Genomic DNA, 9,679 nt, shown 5'->3' with positions numbered 1-9,679 from the left:
CCCCTAATTAATTCACCTTTTATATTCAGCTTTATCATGAGTTTCATCTTACCCGAGCCGGTTCACGATTCACTTTTTGTTTCCGTGTATTTGCTATGAGCGGATGAGAACTTTTCAGGTAAATCTTTTTTAAGGCGAAACTTGGGATACGGCTGATTGCCTTATTGTCGGGTACTAAATTTACTTAGAAATATTATAAAAAATTATAAAACGCCAATTTCACACAATCAAAAATAAAAAGTTAATCAAAAATTGAAAGTCAGGAAAAACCCATTCTTCGCATATCAGAAAATTCAGATATTTTCGTTTCGCCAAATACAATGTCCACTCTACCAAAAGACATCGACCAGCCGAAGTTTGACCAGAGCACCTACCTTGGACGTTACAAACACTTCTTTCTGCTCACCAATCCACTCAACTTGCTGGCGAGCAGCACCGAATTGGAGCGTGCACAACTCATAGTCAAAAATTATCGCGCCGGCAAAGATGTATCCAGCGAAGTGAGCACGCTGCACGAGCTCTGGCATGCCAAGTATATCTATGATTCAGCCTTTCATCCGGAAACGGGCGAGCAGTCACCGCTCATCGGTCGTATGTCAGCACAAATGCCAATGAATACAATCATTAAAGGCTGCATGCTGGCCTTTCACAAAACAGCGAGCGCTGTTGTCTTTTGGCAATGGTTCAATCAGACCTTCAACGCCATTGTCAATTACACAAATCGCTCTGGCACTTCAATGCTCACAACTGGCGATTTAATCACATACTATTGCCTAGCTACGGGTGGTGCTATGGCCACCGCATTGTCGCTAAATCGGCTGACAGCAAATATGCCGCCACTAATCGGGCGCTTGTCCCATTCGTAGCTGTCTCGGCGGCGAATTGCATCAATGTGCCAATGATGCGTTACCGTGAGTTGTGGTATACTGCTGATATTTGCAACACCGATCGGTTGTGCCCTGTGGCCGCAAATAAGGAGTCTCAGCATGGAACAGTTGGAAACCGAAACACTCGAAGAAATCAGAAAGAAGTATCCCGACCTGAAAGTGGTGTGGTTCAATAAGGGTTTGTGAAGTGGATACGAATTCGGAGAAGGATATGATATTTCTTTCAATTTTAAAAGTGAATTATGTAGTACATGTCTTGGAATTACATATGAGATAATATATTCAAGAGCCTATAACTTTCGAAATTATTTACCATACCTAGACCCATGATAAAAACATTATTATTATTATCATTTATGTCATTTGACTCGAAATGAGTAAAAATTCGATCGCGGGTGCTGTGATTGGGTATCTAGTTTAGTTGGAAGGGGGTAGCGTAGTTTGCATTTTGTACCGGCTTATGAAGGCAGCTACTCAGTTTTATTGTTTTGAGTGAATGAATTGACCTTGTAAGGTTTTTATCATGATTTATACAGAAAAAGCCAGGCAGAACTGAATTCTCTAGATCGGTGGTGGGCACCGGCTTGCTGGCGGGCAAAGCTCCTTCAAAGTTTTGTATATATTTAGTATAGAAGGAAAGCAGAAATGAACGCTGAAGCAACCTTTCATGCCCTGAATCATCCTGGTTCACGTGACCCTTCAGCAACCCGTTGGCCTTAAGTTAGGTTAAGGCGGTGGTCTCAAACAGGGTATACACTAAAATCACAAGCATTGATTCTTTGTGATAGCATTGGGAACGGTTACTGCTTAGCTATAGCAAGAAAAGTTGCGTTTCAAGAGCAACGTTTCGCAGACGGCAGATGTTGCTCCCGAGGAGATTCCACGGACTATTTGAATAGTGTGACTCGAAGTAACTTAACCAAGACCTGAACAGTTTTGGGAAAAGTGTCGTAATAATACACCCACCAGAATGGTTTTATAAGCCCAAGAAGATCCCCTGACCTGCTCAGATCCACTTTCGGCCAGAACGGAATTACAGTAGCCCATGTCCTAGTCTTAGCCAAGCGTTCGCTCAGCTAAAATGAAGCTCATATGTTCAAGAGTAGTTCACAAGCAGGCAAAAAGTATCTGCTGGGCTGTCCTTTATTCCGTTATTCCGGTGTTTCTAAGTATGTATAAGCAGAAAAACTGTGCTTTCTTATAAGGGTTACGGCTAAGTTAGAGTAGAAAAAGATTACACAGATTACCAAGTAACAACGAACCTTAATTGGCCTACGTATAAAGAGATTTAATTACAGTCGTTCTAACATAACCTATTCCGTTAACAAGGCTTTCAAGATCCATAAATTAAAGATAGATGGCTCCGCCGGCCTGGACTTGTCGTTGGAAAGCATACCGATGTTCTAACTCAGAAAGTATTCGGCATAGTTCTCGCTGGTCGTAGCAGAGGAAGAGATCAGGCCCCACTGCAATGGAAAGGCCAAAAGGAGAAGGACTTGGCAATTCCAATTGACGGTAGCTGGCGCAGAAGAGAAACGACTTGCGTGCTTAGTTGAATTGGGCCAAGAAGCAGAGACATCACGTTACCTCATGGTGGAATAATACAAGGTGTTGGATATTGACAGCGTTCTCGCTCTAATCTGCCATCTTGGCTCCCTTAGCAAAATCGGTGTTTCCCTCTTGAAAAAACTACATTTTACCGCCTTTAAAAAAACTAAACTACCTCATTCCCTATTCCAAAACTGATTTGCAATCACTGAACAATTCTTTGACATTTACTTTATTCTTATTCGTTGACAAAATTAAATTAAAAATTAAAATCATTAATTCGACAAAAAACATTGGCTTTGTGTATTCTCCAAAGGCCTAAAATCAGCCAAATACCCTATGTGGGTCGGCTTAATCAGTAAAACGTGACAGTAGTTGACTTTTGAGGTTAATATATCGGTCTTGAGCTGGTACGGCTTTTAAAACATCCGCAGCTTCCTTTAAAGCATCGCTGCTAATTGCTGAGAGGACCAGATTATATTTCCGGACATAAGATGTGGTCTTGTACGACTGAAAGGTGGCCTCAATTTGTAGAAACCATTTGTTTGGCATCTCAGTTCAGAACGGTCGCAGCTTGCATTGCGATACAAGCTCCACATCTTTAGTTGGCATTTTGTTCGATGAAATATTTTCCCCATCCGTCGATGCGCCCTTTTGTCGACTCCGTCATGTTGTAACGACTCGGGGTCACCACTAATTTTTTGATGGCGACATTTTTTTAAGTTATATCAATCATCTTATAGTATTTTCGGGTAAAAATTAGACCCCAAAGCGGTTTTGGAAGTTTGACTATAATTATAGGACATTGTGTTTAATAAACTAAATTACCATTTATTGCATAAGTGCTACGTAATATATACTACTTTCGCAAATTTAGCTTATCATAATATACCGTTTGTTACTATTTATATGCAAAATTTGATATGAAAGAGTACCAAATTTCGTACTACTTCGCAAAGCGTGCTTCTTTTCTTCCCGTTTCTCTCGTTCTTCCATATTACAACCTTTTGTAAGGGAGCCGTCGACATGAGCTGTCACTACGTACAACACCTTGTATAATTCCACCATGACGTTACCTACTCAATTTAAATTAAATAAATTACCATGCTCTCAAATAAGAGGGACTTTATGAGTGAACTTCCCCTTTACAAAAGCTGCTTCGCAACACAAATGGCATACGAAAGTGACAGTATATTAAAGCCCAATTTGAGTGATGCCGTTGAAAGCCCAGAGCCAAAGCGAAAAAAAGTAAATGCGTAACTTTGTTAGTTCGCAAACTGTCACAGGCGATAAGAATTCGCTTTAACTGACAAGGAAGTATAAAAAATTACAAAGAAACAGAAAAAATATCACGAAAGCAAAAGCAAACAAATAAGGCAAACGAACCCACAAAAAAAGTGTCTTAACTTTGAGGACTTAAAACAAACAATTCCCTACGCGCACGCGCAATTAATCAAATGCTCAAGTGTAGCACAAGCGGGAGATAAAATAAAAAAGCGGAACTTGGCAAGCAATGAAAAAATGTCACCCCCCAAAAAAAAAACCGGGAGAAATGCGAATTGTTACAAAATTTTCGCACTTTTGCCGTCACCACTGCTGGCGTTGCTCTTGTCGTTGTTGCCACTCCGACTTAAGCCACTTGATAGCGCGTTGCATCCACGCCTGTGGCACGCCTTCCAATACACTCAAAAAAAAATTGTGTAGATTTCCTAGCTAAAAGGTAGGTTGCTGATTTCCTACCTTATTATTCGCAAAATTACCTGCTCGATTATTCAACGAATAGTTTGTTTGAATTTCGGACTTTTTAGATTGTAATATAGCTACTGTGGTGTGCGTAAATTTACTACGAAAGTGTGTAAAACTACAAAATACACTCCGCTGTTTGATTTCGCCCGTAGAATTATGTAAAGCCGCTAGCAAAAAAGATTTTTACACATGAAAATGTGTAAACGAGAAAAATACATATTCATCGTATAAATTTATCAAAAAATTTAAAAAATAAACAAAAATACACTCGGTTTTTAGTCGCATTTTTAAACAGATTTTTTAGAGTGTATATAGTGCGCTCGTGTGGCATGCATTGCACGCGTGCGTAAAGTTCGTGCAACGGAGCAGTATGGCAACGCTTAATCCACCGCCAACTCAAAATGTGGTTCAGCATGTTTGTATGTAAATGACGCACATGTTTTTTCCTCTGTTTCAAGGGTGTTTGGGTGGGTTGTGCGTGATGCGGGATGGATGCGAACTTGTGACAGCAATTTTTTTTTTAGTGTCTTATTCACATTTTTTGTGTGCTAATTTTTGCAACGACTTTTCTGATGTATTTTTTATAGTTTTCCTTTGCTTATTTCATATCCAATTCTACGCTTTGTGCTGCTTGTACACATGCATCCAGTCGGCAAAATAGGAAGAAAAAAAATCTTACACGAGCCCTTCTTTTTGATCTTTTGAAGTGACAGGCCTTTTTGCACGGTTCTTTACTTCTATTTTAAATGGGGACCAGAGTTACGAGGCTTTCCTTGAGAGAGGAAAATTTCCATAAATTTAAAATGACATGCCTGTGGCGACTTTTTTCTTTATTTGATTTCCATTTCTGTTCATCTGCCTTCAAATTGCTGAACTATTTAAAGATCTTCAGATACAGCTTCCGAAGAGAAGGTCTTATCCAAGAAGCATGTTTGCAGGCATTTGTATGTAAGCGTTATTAATTTTACCCACTGTGTGTGTATCTTTTTTTAGTTGTTACTATAATTTTTTTCTTTTTTTGCAACTGTGCGTATGTTTTGGCTTTTTTTTTCCTATTTTGTTTATCTTTTTATAGGCAAAGAGTTCTTGTGTTTATAGACACATATACATATACAGTGGTCGAAAAAATTATAACCGCACCACTTTTGAGAGTTGTTTTTTTTATATACATTAAGAGATATATTTAATTTTTTTACAAAAACTGTCTATATGCGATTTGCAAACTTAGATATTCCAAAATTTAACAAACAAAATTAAAAAAAAACTTCGTAAAAATTTCGAGTTTTTTATTAGATTTTTTAGACAGATTTTGCAGGTTAAAGTGCAAGTTTCAAATAGCTAAAAATTACCGTTGATTTTTTAGAATTATTTTTGTCGAAGATGTATAAAAATAAATACTTGTTATTAGTTATGTGGATGCCAACTCGACAACAAAATCTAAAAAATCCATGGTAATTTTTAGCCACCTCAAACATGTACTCAAAATCTTTCTAAGAAATCGAATTAAAATAACTTGAAATTTTTGTTGATTCTTTTAATATTGCAAAACGTTACACGGTTGTTTTGTTTTTAATTAACTATATTTTTATAAAAAAAAATAACAAAAAATAAATAACAAAAAACCAAATTTTGAAAACTTGTAAATAAGTGGCGTGGCTATACATTTTTTGCGCCTACTATATGTACGTACGTGTCTTACTTTTATAGATTTCTTTATTTCAATTCTATCATTAAACATTTCATTCACGCCTCGCCTAAATTTTATTACTTTTCAGTTTTTTAATAGTCGCTTTGTTTAAAGAAAGCCACGATATTTCTGCGATACTCATATCTTTCTGCAATACTTGCACAAATAAAAAATGAATAGCAATAGCCACAATGACTTTTATAGCTCTTCGCTTAACACTTCATAGCTACATATATTTTACTTTTCAAGTATTTCTCTTTCAGTTTTCACTGCTATTCGCTTTCGCACTTCAACAGCTGGGAATCTAAAAATATTCCTCCACAGCACTATTTATATTTATGTAAGAGTATAATATGCCTTTGTTTGGGGTGATTTGTGGCTACTGGACTTGAATTTTTTTTATTTTGCTTGAAGTCACTACCATTCACCCGGTTTTCGCATATTATTTTGCTTTGGGAGCAAATATTCTTATTATTTTTTTCCACACATGCTATCTTTATAAATAGCAAAAGAAAAAAAAAGATTTTGTTTCTACAGCATGTTTAATCCATGCAGCCTATGACCCGTCCTTCGCCCTCAAGTGTATGAAGAAAATTTAAATTTAACCACTACGTGATCTTTGGACAATCGTTAGAATCAAACCGAAAGCAATTTAAGTGATCTACGGAAAGCTTTAATTATTTTATAATACGTCAGCTAATTTATAGAGAAGGAGATATTAAACTGTTGAAGTCGAGACTTGTTGCCACAGTGGCAAATGACATTTATCGTTTAATAAGTGCCAACTAAATACGAATATTTATCTCTAAAGATTATGTAAATGAAAAAATACTAAATAAAAAATCCTCTGCGCTCGAGGAGGATCTCTCGACCGGCAGCCTAGTACTTTGACCTCGCGGCCATTGCGACTCTTTCAGCAGCGTGGGAAAAAGGCATACATAAGCGCTATAAGTTGACTGTCTGTGTTTGGTGTCACCACACATTTTTGGCAAACTTTATGTGACTCTCTCCTACCGAATACCCAAATCATGTCAAGTCACAAAAATAGTCATTAATTGCTAGTCTTAAATTTAGCGACTTGAGATGAGAATGAATTACTAAATCCCAGGGTTAGTTACAGGAAAGGAAGGTAAATGCAGAACCCAAGGAACTAAAACCACTATTGGTTTTTGAATGGTCTTATACTCGTATATTCGTCACCGAGCAAGAATGAAATATTTCCTTTTGAAGAAAAAGCTGGGCTGAATCATCCTGAAGCAAACTGGGTTATAAAAAATCCCAAAGAGTTTGAGCATTAAAATTTTTATTTTTTTTTTTGTATGACAACTTAATTTCTGAAATACATGCACACATATATATATGATAACAAAAAAAAAACATGCACTCGCAAAAGAGTTTTTTAAAGCTGGCACCATAAAAACATAAAAAAAAATTGCTGAAATGTCAATACAGGCCAATTAGCCTTGTAATTTGCTGACTTTTCGCTCATTCGTGTAAAATTATCGCGATTGCATGGTATTTAAATAAGAATACACAAATGGGCTTTTTTGCAATCGCAATGTGATGTTTTATCACAATTATTGTACTGAGTAATCGGAAAATAAAAGAGCGAAAAATTACGTATCTACTTATTACAATTTATTCATAATTCAGCAGTCGTCGCAAGAGAAAAAGCAATTTCAGATGACCGACCGACCGGTCAAATAGCCGCAGACAAACAAATTAAAGTGCGTACAATGCGTGCACATGTGGTGTGTGTGTGTGCGTGTTATTGCAGAAGTATTTTTGCAATGCAATATGGGTAAATACAATAGGGGTATTCTCGAAATATTGCAAAGCACATAGCACGGATTGCGTAACTTGCAAACACACAGCAACAACAAAATATGTACATGGGAAACAACAATTCCTATCGCTGCAATATATGCAACATCGAAACCCACGTACATATAATTTGCAAAAAAGCATAGCAAGATAAATGCGACCCTATGCTAGTTGTTTTGTTTTTAGAACTGCTACCTATTTCTCTCATTTCGCTCACCTAATTTTTGAAGTGAAACTTCTTTAGCGGCGGTTGGTTGCTTGGGCGTGATATGGCAAATTCAATGGAAATTGCACACGGAAATGTTGCAACGGAAATGGTTGGGGCTGAAACAAGTGCTTCTTGTGTGTATGCATATGGTATTAATTTAACTAAAATTTGCTAATAAAAGGGAAAGAAAAAGGCTAATACAAGAATGAAAGTAAAAGTGACTACGTACATAGATAAAGAAAAGGATAAAAGCGAAGGTAAAAATAAAAAGAAAAACAAATATGCGTAAAGACAAAGGCAAAAATGAAGACCAAGGTAAATTTAAACACCTTACTTATAAAAGGGCAAAGCTGAAGGGGAATATGTAGATGAAGAAAATGATAAACATGAAGGCAAAAACAAAGATTAATATAAAGAAAAAGATGAGGATGAGGATTCCGTTAGAAGTAAAGATGAAGACAGAGACAGAAAGTTTAAAATAAAGGCAATTGTAGAGAAAAGGATGCAGATAGAGACACAGAGACTCAATCTAGGAAATATTTCGGTATTTTCGAAATTTTCGGAATTCTCGGAACTTATCGATGTAATAGTCGATATTTTTATCGGTTTTGTTATCGATATTCTCATCGATTTTGTTATCGATATGTTTTCGATTTTTTATCGATATTTTTATTGACTTTGCTACCGATATTTCCGGAACGTACTCGTACTCCTACAAATTTGGAATAGTATTTTTGCATTTCATACTTTCCATGCTACTAGCAGGACTCCGAGAATACCCCTATTAGGAGCAAGCGTGCAAACAAACTTAAAATCATAAATACGTAATATTTATGAATATTAAATTCACATGTTCTTACATTCATACATATCTATGTATGCACATACATAATGTGTTTGTTGTTGTTTCTGCAGAGAGCGTAGAGTCGGCCACAATTTAGCACCGTTTTGTAATTAAGAAGCGACAAAGTAGCGTAGCAACAACAGCGCATTAACAAAAGCTATTTCTGACATCTACATACTATATGTACATATGTATGTATGTAATTTTGCAATAACAAGTTGCATGCATCACTTATGTATATATATATATATATATATATATACAAACAACATTTCAGCCGCGCAGGGTATGTCGCGTTTGATTACAACACTGCTGCCAACGTGGCAGTAAACCAGGTTGCCAGGCTGTGATAAAATCTCACAGAATCGAGTCAAATTGTGGCTAGTGACCGACCAACATACGTACATATATGTGCATAGCGTGGTGCGAGTACATATATAAAAATTAAGCGATAAAAAATATAGCAAAATACGAAAAAAAAATGTTTGCTCGGAGCACACAAACGTTAAAACCAGAATGGGCGCCACAAAATGAAACAAATTTTTGCCGCAAAAAAAAAGAAGACAAGATTACATTTCATAGTAAATTATTGCGCGAGCATTGGCCACAAATGCCACAAGCGGCAACATTGCAAACAAAGCACCAGCAGCAGCGCACAATCTGTTATTCATTTTAATGCATTTTGAGTATCTCATCTTTCGTTTTTTTTTGTTGTTTTGCTACTAGCAATGCGCTGCAGCTGTTAAAAGCGAATTTGTGCAGCGATTGCGCATCGAACGCATGGCATTTTTGTGTCTACTACGCACTCACGCACTCACACACTCACGCACACATCCACACCAACCTTTGAGGTCACATTGCAGACCGCACATGACAACCAATAAAACACATAAAAATCAACGATAACAGCATCAGCATCAGTAACAGCAACAATA

At 36.8% G+C, this 9,679-nt stretch overlaps 1 pseudogene; it reads left to right on the top strand.

Moving 5' to 3' along the window:
- The first annotated feature begins 320 nt into the window (after positions 1 to 320).
- Positions 321 to 1,073, top strand: LOC108381489 (sideroflexin-1 pseudogene; annotated as a pseudogene).
- The last annotated feature ends 8,606 nt before the right edge of the window (positions 1,074 to 9,679 follow it).

This window comes from Rhagoletis zephyria, unplaced genomic scaffold (assembly GCF_001687245.7).
Source record: "Rhagoletis zephyria isolate East Lansing unplaced genomic scaffold, Rhagoletis_zephyria_1.1 Rzeph_scaffold_00137, whole genome shotgun sequence".
Classification (NCBI taxonomy): Eukaryota; Metazoa; Arthropoda; class Insecta; order Diptera; family Tephritidae; genus Rhagoletis; species Rhagoletis zephyria.
This window is presented reverse-complemented; position numbering and strand designations above follow the sequence as displayed.